The sequence below is a fragment of the Mauremys reevesii genome, linkage group 8, assembly GCF_016161935.1.
Source record: "Mauremys reevesii isolate NIE-2019 linkage group 8, ASM1616193v1, whole genome shotgun sequence".
NCBI lineage: Eukaryota > Metazoa > Chordata > Testudines > Geoemydidae > Mauremys > Mauremys reevesii.
Genome location: NC_052630.1, coordinates 22,255,040 through 22,278,720, shown reverse-complemented (window position 1 = coordinate 22,278,720; position 23,681 = coordinate 22,255,040). Strand labels below are relative to the sequence as shown.

Genomic DNA, 23,681 nt, shown 5'->3' with positions numbered 1-23,681 from the left:
ATCGTCACTGCACACTGCGTGGACGTCTTCAGAGAACTATCCACGATGACTCCAAGATCTTTTTCCTGATTCGTTGTAACTAAATTAGCTCCCATCATATTGTATGTATAGTTGGGGTTATTTTTTCCAATGTGCATTACTTTACATTTATCCACATTAAATTTTATTTGCCATTTTGTTGCCCAGTCACTTAGTTTTGTGAGATGTTTTTGAAGTTCTTCACAGTCTGCTTTGGTCTTAACTATCTTGAGCAGTTTAGAATCATTTGCAAACTTTGCCACCTCACTTTTTACCCCTTTCTCCAGATCATTTATGAATAAGTTGAATAGGATTGGTCCTAGGACTGACCCTTGGGGGACACCACTTTTTACCCCTCTCCATTCTGAAAATTTACCATTTATTCCTACCCTTTGTTCCCTGTCTTTTAACCAGTTCTCAATCCATGAAAGGACCTTCCCTCTTATCCCATGACAGCTTAATTTACATAACAGCCTTTGGTGAGGGACCTTGTCAAAGGCTTTCTGGAAATCTAAGTACACTATGTCCACTGGATTCCCCTGGTCCACATATTTGTTGACCCCTTCAAAGAACTCTAATAGATTAGTAAGACACGATTTCCCTTTACAGAAACCATGTTGACTTTTGCCCAACAGTTTATGTTCTTCTGTGTCTGACAATTTTATTCTTTACTATTGTTTCAACTAATTTGCCTGGTACTGACGTTAGACTTACCGGTCTGTAATTGCCGGGATCACCTCTAGAGCCATTTTTAAATATTGGCGTTACATTAGCTATCTTTGAGTCATTGGGTACAGAAGCTGATTTAAAGGACAGGTTACAAACCATAGTTAATAGTTCCACAACTTCACATTTGAGTTCTTTCAGAACTCTTGGGTGAATGCCATCTGGTCCCTGTGACATGTTACTGTTAAGTTTATCAATTAATTCCAAAATCTCCTTTAGTGACACCTCAGTCCGTGACAATTCCTCCGATTTGTCACCTACAAAAGCTGGCTCAGGTTTGGGAATCTCCCTAACATCCTCAGCTGTGAAGACTGAAGCAAAGAATCCATTTAGTTTCTTCACAATGACTTTATCGTCTTTAAATGCTACTTTTGTATCTCAATCGTCCAGGGGCCCCACTGGCTGTTTAGCAGGCTTCCTGCTTCTGATGTATTTAAAAAAAATTTTGTTATTACCTTTTGAGTTTTTGGCTAGCTGTTCTTCAAACTCCTCTTTGGCTTTTCTTATTACATTTTTACACTTAATTAGGCAGTGTTTATCTTCCTTTCTATTTACCTCACTAGGATTTGCCTTCTACTTTTTAAAAGATATCTTTTTATCTCTCACTGCTTCTTTTACATGGTTGTTAAGCCACAGTGGCTCTTTTTTAGTTCTTTTACTGTGTTTTTTAATTTGGAGTATACATTTAAGTTGGGCTTCTATTATGATGTCTTTGAAAAGCATCCATGCAGCTTGCAGGCATTTCACTTTAGTCACTGTACCTTTTAATTTCTGTTTAACTAACCTCCTCATTTTCGCATAGTTCCCCTTTCTGAAATTAAATGCCACAGTGTTGGGCTGTTGAGGTGTTTGTTAAATGTTATTATATTATGGTCACTATTTCCAAGTGGTCCTGTTATAGTTACCTCTTGGACCATCTCCTGCGCTCCACTCAGGATTAAATCGAGAGTTGCCTCTCCCCTTGTGGGTTCCCGTACCAGCTGCTCCAAGAAGCAGTCATTTAAAGTATCGAGAAATTTTGTCTCTGTATGTCATCCTGAGGTGACATGTTCCCAGTCAATATGGGGATAATTAGAATCCGCCACTATTATTGAGTTCCTAATTTTGATAGCCTCTCTAATTTCCCTTAGCATCCCTTAGCATAGTAAAAGTCAAAATTCATCCTCAATGTATGTTTGTTAATTTTTGTAGGGCTTCAACGCAAGAGGCAAATCCAACACTGTGGAACTACAGACTCAGCAGTCCTAGAACCCAGGCTGACTAGATAACAAGCAGTGAACTCATTGGTGGAAGTACTTTTGAAATATAGCATTAGAAAGGCAATCTGAGTAAATCACTCAGACTCGTTCACTTTTGCATATGGCATGCATGTGCTTGACAAGGGATTTTGAAAAGCAACATTTTATATTAAAACTAAAAAAATAAACAGGATGTACAATAACTTTCACTGTAGCTCTCAAAGTGCTTTACAAATATTTCTTGAAAACATTCTCTCACTTGTTTGGAGACTGCTACTAACGTGAATGGGATTGGATTTGGACAACAGAAGTTAAGAGTGTACATATATAAATGATGTGCAACCTTTGGCATTTGAGATTTTAGTGCTGCAAATGTATAAGATATTGTACACCGGGTAAATATTCAGACTAATGAATAACGGAGCTCTAGTTCCATTGTACAGCACCTTGCATGCTGGCAGCACAAATAAGGAGATACAAAAGAATGAAAATATCAAAGGATACTCACTAAACTCCAAAGCATATTTTGTATTGCCACGATTTACAGCTTTAAAAGCTGATCCTGCAACTCTTCCTCATGCATTTGAAGATGATCAGTGAGACTACTCATGAGTAAGAATTAGAGCTGGTCAACATTTTCCAGTTGATTTTTTTTTAAAATCAAAACTCCACATTGATACGTTTTTTTTTGCAATTCCCCCACAAAAACAGTTTTGCCAGCTATTGAGCTGTCAAAATGTTCCTAGTTTTGAAATATTGATAAGCTATTGAAATTCTGAATGTTGACCAAAAAGGACTGTCATTCACAATTTTGCAATTCGCCCCTCCCCCCACCATTTATGCATGAGTAAGTACATCAGGACTGAACACTTGGGAAGGCAAAGCTGTCAGGGAGCTCTAAAGATTAGAGTTATGAATGTGATTAATTTCATATCTAGGAGAAGCTGTAGATGTATTAATGCCCTAAGAAAGTATTACTAGATGAATTTGCTTTAATGGAAATGCATTTGGAGCACTTTGGTAAGAGCTATTGAAGTGGGTCATCATTGCTGTTCAAAGCTCCTGCGTTGCACTTGTGGGTGGAGGGCTATCAGATGAAAGCACAAGCCGATGATTATGTAAAAACACCTGTTGATTATTGAGTATGTTTTCCATTCTTATACAATCGATTCCTTTTCCTTCCCTCTGAGCAGTGTAGTTATATATTTCTTGTGAACTCTCCTTCTCTCCCCACTTCTCCCCCAAGAGTTACATTCATGAGCACACTGTTGTCACTGGCTTGCCAGGACACCACTGAAAAGGACATGTACATTTCAAAGGTAGTTTCCTACTTAAAAGAAATGAAAGCAAATTGCATCAAAAGCTATAGACAATCTCCATCGATAAGTCTCCTTTCAAGATCAAGCTTTCAGTCAGTCTCCCCTCTGATGTGTATCTACTCTGCTACTTCAACAGTATCAGCTAAAGCTTACACTTGTGGTTTAGCTCAGAGCAGAACTGGAACTGAGCCAGAAAGATCAGCTCCAGACCTGGAAGATAAGTCCCTAAATTGAAAGATGTTAGAGTGATGTTGGTTAGGCCCTTTATAAATATGGCTGTTAGCTACGAAAAAGCAGACTGGTTCTGACCCATCTGTTATTAGCAGGTTTCCTGAAAGTGTTCCCACTTTGCAAACAGAGACAATCAGCAGGGCTCATGGTAAAAACTATAACTCGAGGCCTAATAAAAGCACCTATTTGCGCAATAAAATTTCAAAAAAAGGGACACTGACTTGGAAATACTAATGAAGTAACCTATAGAATAGCAAGTCACCCGAAATAACTATTGCCACATGAGATTAGAACTCAGTTATCTGTGGTGAGTTGTTTTTTTTAATTTGTCTATCTTAAAATTTACAACTTTAGAATGAATTCGGTGATTATATCCGTAATCTAGCACCTATTTAATGGATACCCTTAACTCTATAGCATTCTATACTAGTGGTCTTAAGTCCTGTATTATTGCATATTAGGTTATTTAGATTGCAATAACATCTAAATGGTATTAGGTGCTTTCCAAACAGTGGAAGATGCTGTGCAGTAAAGAGCATATGCTGTAAGCACTGTAGGCTGTAGTACTTTAGACCATTTGTGTAGAATAATGTAGGATATTTTTATATAAGAGTAAAAAGTTTATTTTATTTGGGCATTTGATAAATGACCTTTGAAGAGAAGGTTCTGAGATAAGCATAAAATAGATTATAGCAAATAGAAAATTTCCATACATAATACAGAATTTCAATGAGCCCCTTAGATTAAAAAAGATCCAAACAAATCCTCAGGGAACATCCTAAGACCAGGCCCATAAGCTTGTGAGCACTGACCTTGCTCTGCAGGGTGGCTTTTCATTTTTCTTTTTTCCTTTGCTAAAATCTGGAAGCACCCGTTCTTAGTGCAACTGAGTTGACAACCAACATGTAAGAGTCAATGGCAGCTGAAAAAATAAGTCAGTTACAAGAAAGACTCAACACTATGGAGAATCTGGTTCTATAGTGTTTTAGATGCTGTAGAAAAACCCTGACTGGTCCATATTGTGACATCCTTATTAATAAAGAATGGTCTTTTCCAGGAAAGATGAGTGTAGTTGTTCCTAGGTAGGTCTTGTGAAATTATGCATAATATTCTTCAGCTTGGAGAATGACATGATTTTGTTCTTATTTTGCCCATCAATGTTTAGATATATTAAAAAACTTAAATAAAACCCTCAATTACTCTAGGTGCACTGAAAAATCAATATAATACCCATGTTAATAGAACTCAGTAGCATTCCCTGGATCGTGGCTTTATATTTTCCTACATTAAATAAAAGGTGAACGATTGTCACTCTGCAGTGCAAATATTGATGTTACTCAGGGAAATTGACATACTTTCTGACATTCCAGTCCTGCCTTGGTTTTACTGCTTGCTCCTTCAGACCTGATTGAGACAGATCCATACTAGCACTTTAATATTGTTAGTAGGTGGGTCATTTCATTATTGTATTACATTTTACATGTTGAAATAGTCATAGCAAAGCTTTATTGTTCAGAACAATGATGATCATGGTACAGATGACAGGTCATGAAAAAGATAAAAGTATGACTTGTATGGCTTTTCGAAAGATTATGCAAATACAATTCATATGCTCTGATGAGTGACAAGCCATATGCATATGCAACGTGATTGAATTTGCAGCTGTAGGAAACAACATTTTATTAGCACTGGAAGAGAACTATCCATTAAAACTGTTTGTTGATAGGAAAAAAAAAAGAATTTGACTCATTTTCATAAAATGTCTGCTTCCAATAGAAAAATTGGACTTTTTGTTGAAAAACAAAAAGCCAAAAAGCTTCAGTTTTCAGCCAGAAGCCTTGTGGTTTACTTTTATCCTTGTTTGTTTTCAGTATGTTTGACAAAGTCAAAATTTCCCCATGGGAAATTTCTACAAAACATTTTCCCCATTGTGTTGATCATTTTGCACTGAGCTGAACCTAGTACAGTTATAGAATTTATTTTGTTCATTTACTATAGATTAGAAGAAGAACCCAGTAATTTAGGGTGTTAACTGTATTGTTCTAATTTCGCCTGGCTTATGAGTCTAGGACTATCTCAGAGACAACTTAGATATAAAGCACCCCATTTTCACAGCACCACGCCTAACATTTGGATCCTAAACCACACCTGGACAAGGATTTAGGAGCCTAACGTCAGGTACTCTTTTTGAAAATGGTATGTAAATGTCAATGGATTTTGAATCACTTTGAAGAGCGTACTGTACCTTCACTATACAGTATTGTTTTTCCTATTATGACACCAAGATAGATACTGGGCCAAACCCTGTGGCCTCTACTTTGTCCACTGGCTTTAAAGAGATTTGCCTGTGACTTTGGGGCTGTAGGATTGAGCCCAATATTTGTGCATTTAGTAAGAAGAAGGGTTGAGAGAGGGACTGTAGCCTATCAAAATATTAAACAAAACATCTGGCATGGCAAGGCATGGCACAGCAAACATTTGCGAGGTGGCTCAGCAGTGCTAGGAATTGGCTTTAAATATGCTGGCACAATATTATTGGATTTGTGACTTGCTAAGCAGTTAGTTAGCCCGGAGCTGATACAGGGAAGGAGTGTAGCTGAGCAGAAAACATTGGACAAGGAGTGTTTGCATAGTGCACAGTCAGAAATAAGAGCACAATGAGGGGAATCAATCCTGCATCCACCTAGTCCATGGCAAATGGACGCTGAGGTACAGTTCTTTAGCTAGAGCCAATCCTCCCTTCTCTTTCCCAGATTCTGAGTCACTGTGGAGCTGCCTGGAATTGGACAGGCACAAGTGAAACAATCTTCTATATTGTCAAGCTGGTTCAAGCAATAGAAGTGCTAGCTATTGCTCCCCCTCCCCCACTCACCCTTTTAAAAGAGTTTGTAATACCATTGGGACACATTCTGCTTTTGGTTGTGCCCCTATCACATCACACAACTGTAGGAAAAGACCTTACTAATGTTCAAGTGTGCTTCTGTTTTCCTGCATCTTATATTGCAGTGCACAAGGCTCAGATATTAATGCAGGGTAGATATGATAGCATTAGTTCCAGAGCTTTGCCATGGCTTGTTTTTGTGTTGCAAACACAATAAATTGCTTTGGGTCTGATACATCAGGGTGGATAAAGCTGTACACAGTTTGACAAATAGTTTTTCAATTGTAATTATACAACACAACTAGTGTGTTTTTGTTGGACAGCACCCTAATGACATTGGATATGGAGGCAGTGGGGAGTAGGGAGTAGAATAGCATGGTTCTAGAAGTACTGGTTGATGTAAAAAGAAACAGGATTAAGAATCCATAAAAATGGGCATAACAAATTCCCTCTAGGGTAACAGACTTAGTCTTTAATTATCAAGTCTTTCCTTCACAGCTCTCAAGTGTGGGCATAGATGGGGGAACTGAAATTCAAAGATGTTAGATGAATTGCCCATGGTCCATCATGAGCGAGTAAGGATCAAAGCTAAGAATGGGATCCATAGCCCACTGAAGTCAGTGGTGCAATTCCGACTGATTCCAACAGGCTTTTGCATCAGGTCCTTATTGGAGAAGACTATCACAGTTGGATTTCATCATCCCCATGTCATACAACTATAATAGACCTTTTCCAGTCCCACAGAATGAAGCCATCATTTATATTATCTTGAATAATATAATTGGATAATGTGTTTTGGTCAAGGATCAAGTCATATTTTGATAAAGGATGTCATGTGTTTCCTTTTTCAAACACACTCTAAGGTCAGAGTTTATATTTGAAAACAAGCAAACTATGTTACCCTGGAATAACACAAAAAAAATTTAACTTTATTTTTAAAGGATCACAAACCCACACTAAATGCTGCACAAAAACAAGATCAGATTTTCCCAAAAGCTGAGAGAGAGAGAGAGCGAGCGAGTGCCTGACAACTCATTGAAGAGAAGTCACATCTGAACACCACTTTAACAAAGCAGTTCCATGCTGAGAGCCAGATTCACCATTGGCACAGGCCCTAGCAGTGGGCCTCCAGCAGCAGATAGTCTTGCTGGAAGAGGGGTTGTGGCAGTTTCACTGCATTGGGGGGTCCCAGCGCAGCCCCAAAAATGAACAGCCTACCGCAGTGCAATTGGAGCAGTGCACTCCATGTGTAACCTTTCCCAAAAGGGTATTATCCCTTATGGAAAAACCCAATACAATTCTTTAACACGATTTAACCAAGCCCCATACCCCTTTAGAAAGGAGCTTATTCGCTATTAAATTCTAGGATATGCTAGAGTAATTTATCAGGAATGCTCTCAAAATACCATAGACTCATATTGGTGTAATCAGGATTAAACTATGTAAGACTTTGATAGGGGATGGCAGTCTCTGGTGTAGACAGAAGCTGCCCTCCCAGCAGACATTGCTCCCCACCCACTTCTGCACTGAGGAGGGTGGCCGTAGACACCTTCTCTGGTGATTCCTCCCTAGGGAGCTGGTGCCAGGAGGTAGAATCTGAACCTCCCTGGACTAGCAGGGGTATATAGAGTCCCAAGCCCATGAGAGATTCAGACTATTGATTCTCTAGTGTACCATAAAGGAAAAACAGCACGAGAGGGAAGATAGGAATACTCACTGTCTGTCTAGAGGGCTTTGCAGAAGGGACAAACAAATGAGCACTTTTGCCACCTTCAGGTAATGAAAAGAGGGAGAGAAGAAGCCACTGTTCAGCAGTGGAACAGCAGCTAATTTAATTACTTCTGTTCTCAAAAGAAGCTGAGTTTTGCAGTGGATGCAATGATTATATTGAGTGCAAAAGGTTTTGATCATTATTTCTGGGGAGATAAGGCAGGACTAATGCTTTTTATGCTGTGAGCATTGAAAGTTAACAGTAGTAGTAGGAGATCAAATAGAGGATTTAAAGAGATGAGGTCCAAAGGAAGATGGGTGAACATAAGATGCTTATAGATGAAATAGGATTCATTTTAAAGCCAGAGGAAGTGACAGCAGAGAGGCAGAGGGGCAGCTGTGAATGTTACAGGGGAAGTGGATTAGACACATTGCACAGGAAAGTGTATTTAAAATTAAAAGATGGTGAGTCAACTTTTGATTTTAGTTAAGCTGGTGTCAACTAGGAGCACCTCTGATATCATTTAAGTTACTCCATATTTACACTAGTGTAACTGAGATCAGAACATGGTCCAAAAATAGACTAACATATCAAGGGTGGGATCAAAATAAAGGGACAGATTTTTGACAGGTGTAAACCAACATAGCTCCACTGGTGATTTACACCAGTAAGAATCTGGCTCAAGGACTGATTCAGCTCCCACTGAAGTCATTTGGAGACTTTCCATTGATTTCATTGAGAGGTGGATTGGGCAAATAGAAACAATTCAGGCCTCACTAAGGCTTAACTTGAAGCTAAACTGTGATTGAGTTCAAAGGAGGTCTTACTGGGCCCCTAATGTAGTAGCTACCTGAGAAGGAGTGTTCAATATCTAGTTCATACTTAACTCTTGTATATGTACAATACAGACTATTATTTCCTTCAAATACATATGGGGGAAAATGAAAGCTGAATCATATCTGTAGCTGTAGGAAGATATTAAGATAGGACATCTGACATTATTAAATTAAATTAAGGGGCTAAATTAAGACATTATTTGCACCTGACCTAAACGTGAACTGAGCTCAAAATAAACCTCAGGTTATCCAAACATTTTGAATATTCACTGATTTCCCAATTTCATTTGACTCAGTGCTGACATTTTCTCCTAACAACTCCTCAGTAGCAATTGATAGGTGACCTTTCTTCTCATGTCCAACAAACTCAAATGGTGAGATCAAGAAATAGACTAGGATGCTTGTTACTAGAGAACTCATTTCTGGGAGTATTTTCCCTTTAGTGCTTATTATATCAGCAGCAAGCTACAAAGCTGCAGAAAAGGACCTGGGATTTATAGTGGATGAGAAGCTGGATATGAGTCAGCAGTGTGCCCTTGTTGCCAAGAAGGCCAAAGGCATATTGTGCGGTATTAGTAGGAGCATTGCCAGCAGATCAAGGGAAGTAATTATTCCCCTCTATTCAGCACTGGTGAGGCCACACCTGGAGTATTGCATCCAGTTTTAGTCACCCTACTACAGAAGGGATGTGGACAAATTGGAGAGAGTCCAGCAGAGGGAACAAAAATTATTAGGGGGCTGGGGCACATGACTTACGAGGATAGGCTGAGGGAATTCGAGTTATTTAGTCTGCAGAAGAGAAGAGTGAGGGGGGATTTGATAGCAGCCTTCAACTACACCTCTACCCCACTGTAACACGACCCGATACAACACGGGTTAGTGTATAGTGTGGCAGAGCGGGGCTCCGGCGGCACTTTAAAGGGTCCAGGGCTCCGGCTGCTGTGGGGAGCCCCCGGCCCTTTAAATCACCGCTGGAGCCCTGCCACCGCTACCCCGGGGTTGTGGCAGCGGGGATTGCTGGCAATTTAAAGGACCCAGGCTCCTCACAGAGGCCGCAGCCTGGAGCTCTCTAAATCACCGCTGGAGCCCTGCCGCCCCTACCCTGATATAACGGGGTTTCAGCTATAACACGGTAGGGATTTTTGGCTCCCCACGACCGCATTATAGCGGGGTAGAGATGTACCTGAAGAGGGGTTTCAAAGAGGATGGAGCTAGGCTGCTCTCAGTGGTGGTAGATGACAGAACAAGAAGCAACAGTCTCAAGTTGCAGTGGGGAATGTCTAGATTGGATATTAGGAAACACTATTTCACTAGGAGGGTGGTGAAGCACTGGAATGGGTTATCTATTCTAGGGAGGTGGTGGAATCTCCATCCTTAGAGGTTTTTAAAGCCAGGTTTGACAAAGCCCTGGCTGGGATGATTTAGTTGGTCCTGCTTTGCTTTGAGCAGAAGATTGGACTAGATGACCTCCTGAGGTCTCTTCCAATCCTAATATTCTATGATTCTAAGCTTCAGGCAATGATCTGTTTGCATAGCTATTATAACTTACATTACTCAGACTTTGTGCACACAATAAAAAAAGTAGACTATATCCTATTAAGTTTTGTGAACCTATTTGCATAAAATTACACAAAGATAATTAGGAATTAGCTAGGAAGCACTTAGATATCACAGTTCTGGGTGCTTTGAAAATTGTTGAAAGACTGTCGACTTACATCAGAAATTATGAGTATGTGTTCATGTGTCCAAGATAAAGCAGGCCATCTTTATGTTTCCACTCCCAGGTGTACGTCAAATAAGATACTGAAAATATATAGTATTGGTCAGCAAGCCTTCAGGAAACAGCAGTGGCTTATATCAGTGTTGCATGTTGATTTACCCACATGATTCTCTCAAACTCCTCTTGCAGATAGTGCTGCCTGGATGCAGGGTAATATATATAATTGCTTTCATAGGGACAATCTGATCCCATTGTACCTCTCCAATACAGTCTCCCCAGCATGTCTTGGGCAGACAGGGAATCCAGTACACACCTGGGGTTGTGTTTCAAATACTCTCCCATGTGGCTCCACTTAGGGTACGTCTATACACTAGAAGTGCTACGAGTTGCAATGCTGCAGCGATGCCACAGTACACTGTAGTGTAGGCACTTACTACAGTGACAGGAGGTGTTTCCTGTTGCTGTAGTAAATCCACTCCTTGGAGAGATGGTTCCTAGGTTGACAAGAGTTCCTCCACTTACCCCCACTGTAGATGGAGGTAGATAAAGTCACCCTAACTATGTTGTATCTGGATGTGAAATGTTTCACAACCCTGAATAACGTAGCTATTTCAACCTAAGTTTTAAATGTAGACCAGGCCCTAGGGTGCCATCTACTTTCTTAATGCATGTTGTAGGACGCATTAAGTAGATGCATTAAGAAAGTAGACGCAGGGGTCGGCAACCTCTGGCACACGGCTCTCCAGGGTAAGCACCCTGGCGGGCCGGGCCAGTTTGTTTACCTGCCGCGTCGTCAAGTTTGGTGGACCGCGGCTCCCACTGGCCGTTGTTTGCCATCCCATGCCAATGGGGGTGGCGGGAAGCGGCGTCAGCGAGGGATGTGCTGGCTGCAGCTTCCCGCCACCCCCATTGGCCTGGGACAGCGAATCACAGCCCGTGGGAGCCGCAATCGGCTGAACCTGCTGACGCGGCAGGTAAACAAACTGGCCCAGCCCGCCAGGGTGCTTGCACTGGCGAGCCGCGTGCCTGAGGTTGTGGACCCCTGTTGTAGGCTATGCTATGAGAGCACACTCTTAAAAATGCATTTTAAAAAAATATCAGTTACAGTGTTTGTGTACTATTGACAAAGAAAGCTGACACAAAGTAAGATAAAATTAGAGATGGGACCTCAGAGAAAATGGTGGCATTTTAATACCTTGATGTTTGAGGGTGTTCAACTCTAGGGTTAAAGTCCGGTATATATAGAGGCAGGGCCCAGCTCAGTTTCAGAGGGAGCCAGGCTATTGGTTTTACCAAAGTTTTTCAAAATAGTTTCCTGTTTTTTTCAAACCACCTTTAGTTTTCACAATAGATCAATTATTGGCCTTCAAAAACCTGACTTCTATGTCAGATGTGGACATTTGCTTCAACAATATAGTCACAATGGAATTTTCTAGCATAAAACAAAATGTGGTTTATGGATTTTATGGAAACGATCAGTGCCAAAGAATCAATTCTTGAATAGCCATTGTACAGAATAACGGTGCCGTTACATGACTGCACTATGAACAATGAGCTCTTGTCACATTTACCATTCTCCTTTTCACATGCCCATCTGGCTCACTGGCAATACACCTGGTTACACAAAGCCTGGGAAAATGCTTTGAACAGACCTTGAGTTAAATGGGTGTTTCATATGTATCCTACTGTATCAGTTGGACAAGGAAACAGGTTTGGATAAAATAAAAAGGTCTAAAGCTTTGTCCCATATTTGGCTAAGAATGGAACTGAATCTTTTCAGAAGCTAGATTAGCCTTTTAAAAATCAATCCTGGCCCTATTGAAGTTGAGGGAAGTTTTTCTATTGACTTCAGTGGGGGGGGGCCGGGGGAGAAGAGGGGCAGAGTATGTGTCTTAGGATTTCACCAATCTAGCTAGACCACAAGGAGATGTGACAGGACATGGAGAAAAACAATTCTTACTGTTGTTCCATCATGAGTGGGATGAGGAACTACTGGAAGTCTCACCAGAAAGCTGATGTGCATATAATTTCCAGCCTCAAGATTGGTTCAGGAAAGCACCCAAAACTATCTAACTTCCAAACCTGCAGGGCTAGATGGTCTTCTGAGGCACAGTCGAGAGTAAGCGTTGGTACAAAGTTGTACCGCCTCATATGGAACACATGGGAGTGTGCCCCCTACTCAAGCCTTTTATAGTGGTGGTTCTCATACTTTGCTACTGGTGACCCCTCTCACACAGCAAGCCTCTGAGTGCAACCCGCCCCCCTTATAAATTAAACACTTTTTTATATCTTTAGCACCATTATAAATGCTGGAGGCAAAGCAGGGTTTGGGATGGAGACTAACAGTTTGCGACCCCTCCCCGCATGTACTAACCTTGCGACCCCCCGAGGGGTCCTGGCCCCCAGTTTGAGAAACACTGTTTTATAGTGTGCAACCTGGCCCCCTTCCAGCTCTTCTCTCTTTCCTCTTTGGGGCATGCACTCTTGGGTGAACAAGGATGGAAGAGACCCTGTGCTACAATCCTTCCAGGCCATTGTGGGCCAGAGCCTCACAGCCTTTACTAAGGCACCAATTAACAGGCCTGTCTCAGCTGCTTACTCAGAGACTGCACTGCTCAGTTATGCAGCCTATGTACAGACAAACAACCAACAGATGGACCAAATACACCAAAGCCTACTACCTCCAAGCAGAGTCCATAACTATTCCCTCCTGGTTTCAGTATCCAAGTGCCGGATTTGGATATCTTTTAAGCCACCATACTTTAAAAACTGGATCTGAACAGACACACTGTCTCCTTAGTAATTCTGTACTGAGCAATTGACTAAACATACAAGACCCAGTTTACTATTGCCCTACATCCTGGGTAGCCATTTATACCACTGCAAAGTGGGTCTAAATTCCTATCAAGTAAGGCTGGCAGTATTTTACACTTACTTTGTAAGTGACTATCTAAAGTACAAGACAGTAGGGAATCAGGCCCACAGTGTTCAGAAGTCCTGTGCACTTCTCCTTTCCTCCACGTGTCAGCAAAAAGAACAAACGTTTGCTTTACGGGGACATATCAAACACCCCAAACTGAAAAATGTGAATAATTTTCTAAAAAGGAGCAGATTGAAGACTTGTCAGAAATCCCTATTTTGTTGGCAGGTGTTTGTTAGAAAGAGTTGTCTGAAGGATTTATTCTTTACCTATATATATATATATATATATATATATATTTACAAAGGTATTCTGTAAATGGACACTGATATAAGATACTTTTAGTTCCTCCATCACACGTTCTGCTATAGTCTCTTGACCAGCAAAGGCTTTTTATTCTCCTCGCTGATCATCATTCATGGGCCTATGCTGGAAGCTTGACTCAAAGCCCATTCAGGATTTTGGGGGATGGGAGAAGGTTGTAGAGTCTGCATCTGAGCTGACATTTCCCCTCTCCTTTCTTCTCCCATGATCCAGTTTCTTAGTGGTTTCAAGCCTGGAATGGGCCTATCTTCTGGTGTCAGTTCAGATGCAGCCAAAATCTGGCAAGAACATGTCAATAAATGCAATTCTACTATTCAGCCTCAGTGGATCTAATGAGAAAGCAATGAAATCTCTCAAACCGGTTTAAACACCCCCCCACACTCCCAGTCTAGCCCTGATTATCCTAATGGTCAGGCTCAAGGCCTAAGCCTAATTGAGATCTAATTATGGACTCTATTTGGCTTTCCTTTGGGAAGGCCAGATCCCCATGTTGTACTAGGAAGAGAGTGCTGGGCCTGGGATTGAAATTTTGACTGAATCCTGCATGAGTGTAAATAGAGGGAGGAGAAAGAATGTCCCTTGTGCTATTACCTACCCTTCTCATGCACTTGTGCAGTAGCTGAGCTCAGTCTGGACCCAGTGGCACATACTTTGGTACTACTTTGTTCTTTAGATTAAGAGTAAAGACAGAGGAAGGATCCCCTATACAGTATTATAGGCACTGCCGCTTTCCGTCAGGGTAGATGAATTTCATTTGAAGCTGGCATCAGAGTGCAGGTTTAGTGTATGATATTCCATGATTGTCCAGCTAGCAGCAGCCCACTTGTTTCTAAGGGTACGTCTATACTTACCGTCCGGGTCGGCGGCTAGCGTTCGACTTCTCAGAGTTCGATATATCACGTCTAATCTAGACGCAATATATCGAACTCCGAACGCGCGCCCGTCGACTCCGGAACTCCACCACCATGAACGGCGGTGGCAGAGTCGACGGGGGAGCTGCGGACTTCGATCCCGCGGCGTCTGGACGGGTGAGTACTTCGAACTAAGGTAGTTCAAGTTCAGCTACGCTATTTGCGTAGCTGAACTTGCGTACCTTAGTTCGACCCCCCCCTTAGTGTAGACCAGGCCTAAGTAGTATGATGGGATAGCCTAATTTTGGCAATTAATTCCTCTTTGACTACTAGCCCAATGGCCTGTGATGGGATGTTAGATGGGGTGGGAAATGAGTTACTACAGAGAATTCTTTCCTGGGTGTCTGGCTGGTGAGTCATGCTCAGGGTTTAGCTGATTGCCATATTTGGGGTTGGGAAGGAATTTTCCTCCAGGGCAGACTGGCAGAAGCCCTGGGGGGGTTTCACCTTCCTCTGCAGCGTGGGTCACTTGCTGGAGGATTCTCTGCACCTTGAGGTCTTTAAACCACGATTTGAGGAATTCAGTGGCTCAGACACAGGTTTGATACAGGAGTGGGTGGGTGAGATTCTGAGGCCTGCATTGTGCAGGAGGTCAGACTAGATCATCATAATGGTCCCTTCTGACCTTAAAGTCTATGAACTCTATGACTAAGAAGCTGATTTTTTACATGTCATTTTTCACTGTGAGTAGGGAAAAGTGTCATGTCCTCAGGCTATATGTAGTCCAGTCCATTCTGTTTTTATGGCCCGTCCTTAATTCCCACTATCACACAATGGTACACTGCCAATTGCAGGCCAAAGAAGAAAAGATGAACACCAAATGATACCCAGTTAATGATGAAAACAGGCCAAAGCAATTAGACAAGATAAATTGCACATGAATAAAGCTTAATGAGTTGCAGTCAAAGATAAGCTTTTTCTTATCATCCAGAGGTATCAGAGGAAATACTGATCCCTCCCGCCCCCGGTAATGAAAGATTAATCTGGTAACATTATCCTTAACATGCTACTGCAATACTGAGATTTGTCAGCAATGCATAGTCCTCAATAACTGAAAGAGACATTAACAATAAATTATAAAGATGTTGCAGTGATGTAGTACTGGGCACTCATTAAAATTATAATTGAAAGAGCACTTCATTGAGCAGGATTATGTTTCAAAAAGAGAAAGGGTGAGTGTTATTGCCTGAAGTCTAATCAAATGTGCCTAATTAAGATCTTCAACTTAATAATGCCATTACGCATTACAAATTTTGATCAAATTGGTTTGATTTGTTCTGAGGACAGATGCTGTTTACAGATGAGGAAGCAGATTGTCGGAGCAGTGCTGTTGGAGCTAGCATGAGCTGTGAATTATCACAGTGCTAAGTTTCTAAATGAGTACACTTTTGAATATAGGACAGCTTGTCTAGAAAAAGATTTTTTCCCCTAACATCCAGAGAAGTTTAAGGATTATTTCTTGAAGCCTTCCCTGTGTTGATAGTCCTGTATATGAAGTGCCTTGGGTTCAGATTCATGGGTGCAGCTATCCTCTGCTTCAGTGTTTCCCAAACTTGGGATGCTGCTTGTTTAGGGAAAACCCCTGGTGAGCCGGGCTGGTTTGTTTACCTGCCGCATCTGCAGGTCCGGCCGATCGCAGCTCCCACTGGCCGTGGTTTGCCGCTCCAGGCCAATGGGAGCTGCTGGAAGCGGTGGCCAGTACGTCCCTCGGCCCTCGCCGCTTTCCACAGCTCCAATTGGCCTGGAGCAGCGAACCATGGCCAGTGGGAGTTGCGATTGGCCAGACCTGCAGACACGGCAGGTAAACAAACCAGCGCAGCCCACCAGAGGCTTTCCCTACACAAGCGGCGTCCCAAGTTTGGGAAACACTGCTCTGCTTGATACAGCAGTTGGACCAAGGAGCAGTAAATATGGCTTTAAGCCACCTTTGCACTCCCTGCATTCTCGGGCTGCCCAAGTGCCAGTTCATCAGTGCAGTATAGAGCAGCCTCAGGATTGCTCTAAGTTTTGCTCAGCTGAGAACTTCCAACAGGGCTTTCTGGCAACCAAGAATAGCCAGAGTACAGTAGCACTCAGGCAATACCTGCTCTCTGCAGCCATGTCCCCGTACACTTTTACATACACCAGTATAAATTATCTGTCCCATCCAGGGAAAGCCTTATGCCGCTGGCATTCCCCAGGGGCTGAGGCAAGGCTATGAATCAAGCCCCTTATCTCCAAAACCCTCACTAACTCATTAACATAGAATACTCTCATATTCATTTCCTAAAAATGAGCCTCATGCTTCTTTCTGCATGTGTGGCATAGGAAGGATTGAAAGAAGGGGGGATGGTATTAACGGTCAAGAAGAGCCTCGTCCACATGGCATGCTGCCTTCTCCCCTGATCCTGAGAACACCCCTTCTACATGAGCACAGGGAGAAGCCCTAATCATTTTGCTGCCCATTTCTGCCCCCTTCTTCTCCACTGAGTAGCCAAGCAAACAAAACAAAACGCCCAGACAGCTAATCAGTAGAGCAAAACCAGACAGCCCATCAGAGGGAAGGGGAAAAGGTGGGTGGCACAGCGGTACCACATACCCAGGGTGACCACCTCACTCGCCTGCCCCTAGAACCAGCCATGATGAGCACAGTACAGACGTATGTGCTACTAGGGCTGCTGCAGCAGGACTTCCATCCATCTGTCAGGGCAGAATAAACTAGAACCCCCTTTTTACTTTCAGCCTTGTTATGAAGGGAAAGGCTTATCCTGAGAGAAAAGTCCTTTTCTGGTTCTTGGTTGCTTGTCCTTATAAATGCACAGACTGGAGGGACTGCTGGCAATTTAATTTTCCTCTTTCCTTATTTCTTTAAGAGTTTTTTCTCATTGATTTTTCAGACAAACAAAAGGCAAGCGCAGGCCAGCTGTCCTCATGCCATGCTCTGGCTACTTTAAGTTTATGTTTGTCAGCACCATTTTTAGATGACTGTACACACAGGTGACTGTTTGGTAGCCCGCAGCCTCCCCATTTAACCCCCCCAACACCACAACAAGCCATTTGTGCGGATGGGATATGTACCACACTAAGGCGTTCTTATGAAGAACAGGCAATTTGGCAGTAAGGATTTAAGTCTTAGGGTAGGGTTTCTGGCTTTAGTTCTCTACGAAGGGTTTTACCTAAAATTCTGGGAGCTAGAAATGAATTTGAATGGCAAATATTAAACCCAGCTTAATTGACTGTGACAGCATTTTTAACGATCCAGGCATGTTTCACAACCACAGCAGAAACATTTTGCTGACTAGCTCATCATTTTCAAACACTTCATCTCAAACTCAGCACAGTTTGTCTCCATTTAGCTCAGATTGTTTCCCCCAGTTCCATCTGTGGGGATAACAAAATTAAAGTCAAATTACAAATAGTGTTAGAGATGGAGAAACCAATGTGAGTTCATTTTACAAAAGGTGGCAAGCCATTTTGACAAACTATTAGGATTTTTATGCTGAGAGAAAAATCCATTATCTCTCGGATCTGATTCTCTGATAGCAACTGGGATTTGGTTATTGATGTGAGTTTTAGAGATGCAGTGACCTTTCATAAATCTATTCACTGAATAAGTATCCTGTTTTTAAAAAGCTGAATTCCCATTAGTCCTGTGGTCTTCCACATCATGCCAGATGGAAAAGATAGCTCAGAACATTCTGGGAGTGTTTGCTGTACAAGCCTGGTCATTTTTCTTTGAGGGAGGTGTGTGTTGATCCTCTTCCTATTTGGCTAAATTTCCCCCTTTATATTTAACTGTGTCCTGGTGTTTGTCTGTTAGAGGTATTTGAGCAGAGAAAACTCAGGGCTGATATAGCTGGACTGCACAGAGGTAATTTCAGCATGAATCTCCCTCCCCCATTCAGTAGGGAGGTGGTTCAGCTCTCTATGCAGCACTGTCCCTCTGGCCTACACCCTGCTGAGGTCTCTCCACAAGACTGGGGGCAGACCAGAGGTATGCCTCCACTACCTGGAACTCCCATCCCTATGAGGAATGTGGCAGAAAGATGGTGTGACTTTACATCTTTAGCTTTTCTGCAGCCCCATCCCCTCAGAGCTTGGGAATCCATTTTGAAGGATGGTTGTCCAGTAGATAGCAACCATCTCATCACTCCCTGGCAGTGCAGTTCCAATGAAGTCATGCTACAATGAGAAGACCTTCTACAAAAAACCCGAGACCTGTGGGTTTTGGGGGCAGAACCACAGCTCATTTCTCAGAGAGGATGATGTTAAACTCCACCCTCAAAGGAATGAAGAATTTCCCCCAAATCAAGGTAATCCTGGTGAAGTTCTCTTCCTCAGGACCCCTCTGCTAATGAGTATTTCTGCAGGGGTTGGAGGTAAGGGGGCACAGTGAGCTCCAATATTAACATTTCTTATTATTTGACTGTTTTCCCATTGTTATCAAGAGACATGGGATCAGGTTTTCAGTCCCCCTAAATTCCAGCAAAGGACTTTGTCACTCAGCACTACTCCATGGAAAGGGAGGGCTTTGCCTTCCTCATTCGTAACTCCTTGCTTGCAGTTCTTCATGGAACTGGCAAAACTGCTCCCTTACGTGTGAGTACATTCCTCCTCAATAAAATTTAGGCTGCCAAACAAACAAACACTAGGAAGAACTCAAATGATAAAATATGCTTTAAATTCAAATGTCTGTTCAGATTTCTTCACAATATCATTACTTTTCCCTGAAGCTGACTGCAGTCGCATCTCAGGAACAAGTAGGGTGATGTTAATAGAAATCAAAATATTATTAATGTTAATGTTTAAAATTAAATATACACAAGTTAAGAGGGAAGGCACTGTACATCTGGGGTCAAGCTTGAGTTATGAGGGATTACAGGTATCGTTTACGAAGATGAAGAGATATATACATATCACATAACCAGCATAGACCCAGATTGGGGTGCGGGAGTTTTTAGAGTGTCAGTGGATAAGTGGGCTCGGGTACACCACCCATGGAATGTATTAAGAGTCCAAGTCAGTATCGGTGTAGCGAATAAGTACATGGCTGGGGTGCATCCCTTGGTTTGTCAGAGAAGGAAGTGGGTTATTTCCCTGGTCTGCAGTCTCAATTACTCAGTGTAGTATTAACGGTGTCCTGTGATGTGTTCCGTATAAATGTCTCTGGACCACCTGATGGTGTCGGACACCATGAACTGTCTCATGAGCCGGGAGTAGCGTCGACCGACTCCGCATGCTCTCAGTACTGGCTCGTTGTGGGGGTCCCACGAGCCCAGGGCTCCCATGATCAGTCAATATGGCTAAGTCTAGTAAGAATTTCAACATTTAACTGTATAAAGAATTGCAACCAAGTCCACTCATCACTAGGTGTCCCCTTGTGGCCAGGTATGACATCACAGCAGTCACTGGATTAACAGCCCTTGCTGATGGTCACTCCATTACAATGGCAGTTTCTCTGCCTGGTAACTCAGGCCTCTGGGCAGGTCACCATCTTTATTCCATCCCTAAGAGTCCACAACTGTTTTTAAGAGAAACAAAAGAGCCTTTCTGGCTCTTCTGCAGCCAGTCATCAGTTCAGCCTAGTGAACCCCTGCTAGGCTCTACCACCATTGCAAAGGGCTTGTACACCACATCATTGGGGCCAGTAGGGGAACCCAGTTGCACCCTTGACTGCATTCCAGCCCAGGGCTCTGTATTGCTCAGCTAGGTCTGCTCCTTTACCCATATTGCAGTTTTTCCAGGGCTACTTCCTACCTCACCTCTTTACTTCCCCTCTGGGTCTCAGTCTCCCCTCCCTGCCTGGAGTTCTTGCTTTACTCAGTCTCTTACAGAGCTTTTCCCTGTGCTCTGAGCTTTTCCCTAGATTCAGGACCCTGTACGAGCCTTCTTACTCCCAGCCTAACTTTTTTTTTTCTCTCCAGCTCTTTCACTAAAGAGTCTCTATCAACAATTAACCCTAGATCCTTTTATGCAGGAGTCACATGACTCCTTACAGGTGGGGCTCATCCTGTAATCAAGGTTGGCTTAGGCCTAGGCTCTCTGCACCCAGGCCAGGACACCCTGTTAAATGAATCATAATGTTTACATTTCATCTTAGTTACAGGAACGAGATTTTTAATGAGAAATTGAGGTCCATACTTGCACAAAATACAGTAAGTTCAGTTCATAGCATAGAATATTGAACATCCACTTTTCTGTCAGTCCATATGAAAGGAATATGTTAGTTCTATCAAACTAAAAGCTTTCTACAAGCAGAGGATCTGATCCAGAGCCTAATGAAGTCAATGGAAAGACTCCCTTTAAGTTCAGTGGGCTTTGGATCAGACCCAAAGAGAATTACATTCTAACTGTGAAGCCATGGTCTCCTTTCTCTCTTTCTTTCAATATGCAGAAGACCATCAATGATTAAAGTGGGGGAGGTTCAGAAGATGCTAGACATCTAAGGGTGGGGTTTTTTTGTTTTGTTTTGTTATTTAAGTATAATTTCTTACTTTGTAATAAATATTTTTGTATTAAGGAATGGGAATTGGCCAACGCTTCATATCTGACTTCAAAATTCAGTTCTCATGGAATGAACTTCCACTAATGTTACTTTGGGGAAAACCAGCCCTTTTATGCTCTGATGCAATGAGCTCACACTGTACTACCCTTAAACAAGAAATATGAGAAAAGAAAAAGCTAGAGCTATTGCTTAGGCAGTGTGTTGGGAGTGGCTGCTAGTTGACTGGCCAGTAAGATGGAAGGGTTATGTAAATATCCTCCTGAGTGATATTGCATTTCTATAGCACTTTCCATCAGAGGCGCTTCCAGCACTTTACAAACGTTAATGAATTAAGGCTCGCTACGCCCTTATTAGATAACTATTACCAGGCTTGAGCTGGCAAGACATCTCGATACAAAACTTTCCATGGACTCAATGAGATTTCCTCAAACGGAGCTTGCAGCACTGTACCCAGAATCTCAGTTTTACAGATGGGAGAACTGAGGAACAAAGAGTCAAATCAATAGCTAAATTTGATCAATAGCAAAATTCACATTGACTCCAGGGTGACCCAAATCCAGCACAGAGAGATGAAGACCAAAATTTTCAAATTGCGCAGCTAATTTTGGAGTGGCTCCACTTTTTGGTGCTCAACGTGAAGCACCTTCAGCCTGATTTAGGGTGACCAGATGTCCCGATTTTATAGGGACAGTCCTGATTTTGTGTTCTTTTTCTTACATAGGCTCCTATTACCTCCCACTGCTGTCCCGATTTTTCACATTTGCTGTCTGGTCACCCTAGCCTGATTCCCAAAGGTACTGACCACCCAAAACTCCCATTGACTTTATTTGGGGTTGAGGGTACTCAGCACTTCCAAAAGTCAGGCCAAGGTATCTCAAGTTGGGCACCCAAATGGCCATTTTTGCCTAAGCGCTTTGCCCATTATCACAGTCAGCTGAGAAAAGAATTCAGCTCTCCTGACTCTCAGACCTGTGGTTTAACTGCAGACTGTTCTGCTGCCCATTTTTGTAGATAACTACAATGATTGGTGAGATGGGAGAGGAAGGATTCCCATACAAGATGAAATTTAAAGGCGTCTAAGTAATTTGTTCAGGGAGCAAAATAACAGCTAGTATAAAGACAACCAGATGGATATGACTATTTACACTGTCCCATAACAGAACAGCAAGAGGAAATAATCAATGGAATTACAGGGCATTTAAAATAGAACAAAGGAAATGCCTATTATGCAACATGTAATTAACTTCTGGAACCCACTGCCACAAATATTTAATGGAACCCCTAAGCACAGTTCTATAAATAATAGGTACAAACTGTCTTAGTATGAGGGATAGTCTATCTGTAACAATGATCTCAACAACAGCAACAATAATTATTAGTAAATTGTTATAATTATTGCTGGAAGAAGTTAAAATCAGTATGGGGAGGGAAAGGACTGTGTGGTCGAGCCTTTGCCAGTTTATGTAAGCACACACAAGTACTGTACATGCCTTTTCTGACCCCTGGGACTCAACTAGAATCCTCCTTCATGGTTCCAGTTACAGAAGGCTTGTAAAGTGATCTTCATAGGTACTGGGAGAAACCAGAACAGGAATGGCCGAATTCCACCTTTAGCTACTGCTGCTGTGCAAGCGTTTTTCTGGTGAGCACTTACATGCAGTGCTTCCTTGAATTTGGCCTATTTTCTAAAGCAATGAACAGATTGCTCTGATATTGTTTCTTTCATGGGAAGCAAACCAGAGTCATCTTTGCTGGAACTGGAGCTGCTCTGTAATAATTTATGAATGCTGTGTATTCATCTGGTTTTGGGGATGTTTACAGTATGAATATTTTGGTTTTGTAGGGGCTGTAAGGAAAAACAACCAGAAAGAGAAGAGAAATTACTCAAGATAAGTCACTTCTCTGCAGCCACTTGAATGTTGTTAAGAAAAGACACAGGAATACTCAAGATCAAAAGAACTATAGCAGTTTAAAAAGAGATTTTTTCTCCAGACAGAGGGGCAGTTGTATGGGGGAGTTAATCGGAGGAAGCAGACTGAGAGGCAGGTACCCATTGGGATATCTGAAGAAATTAGGCCTACCTGCTTGCTATCAGAGGCTGATATGCCTTTAGATACAATAGACACATGTGTAGGCTGTTTGAGAGACAAGGTGGGTGAGGTGTATCTTTTATTGGACCAACTTCTGAAGTTAGTACAATACAGATATTACCTCACCTTGTCTCTCTAACATCCTGGAACCAGCACAGCTACAACAACACTTCAAACAATGAAGGCTGTTTGTTATTTTAAAATCCTTTTTCCTCTTATGCTTTTCTCCTACTGCAAAATAACAATACTTATGTTTAATAAGGCTGTCTGGA

General features: G+C 42.1%; 1 long non-coding RNA gene across 2 annotated transcripts in view; it reads left to right on the top strand.

Annotated features, from left to right (window-relative positions):
- Positions 1-23,446, top strand: part of LOC120370614 — a 174,201-nt gene extending 150,755 nt beyond the window's left edge. Inside the window, exon 8 of one of the 2 annotated variants that reach the window (XR_005583834.1) lies at positions 23,163-23,446. This is a non-coding gene — a long non-coding RNA (uncharacterized LOC120370614). The remainder of the gene's footprint in view (positions 1-23,162) is intronic. The other variant, XR_005583836.1, reaches the window with a different exon arrangement.
- The last annotated feature ends 235 nt before the right edge of the window (positions 23,447-23,681 follow it).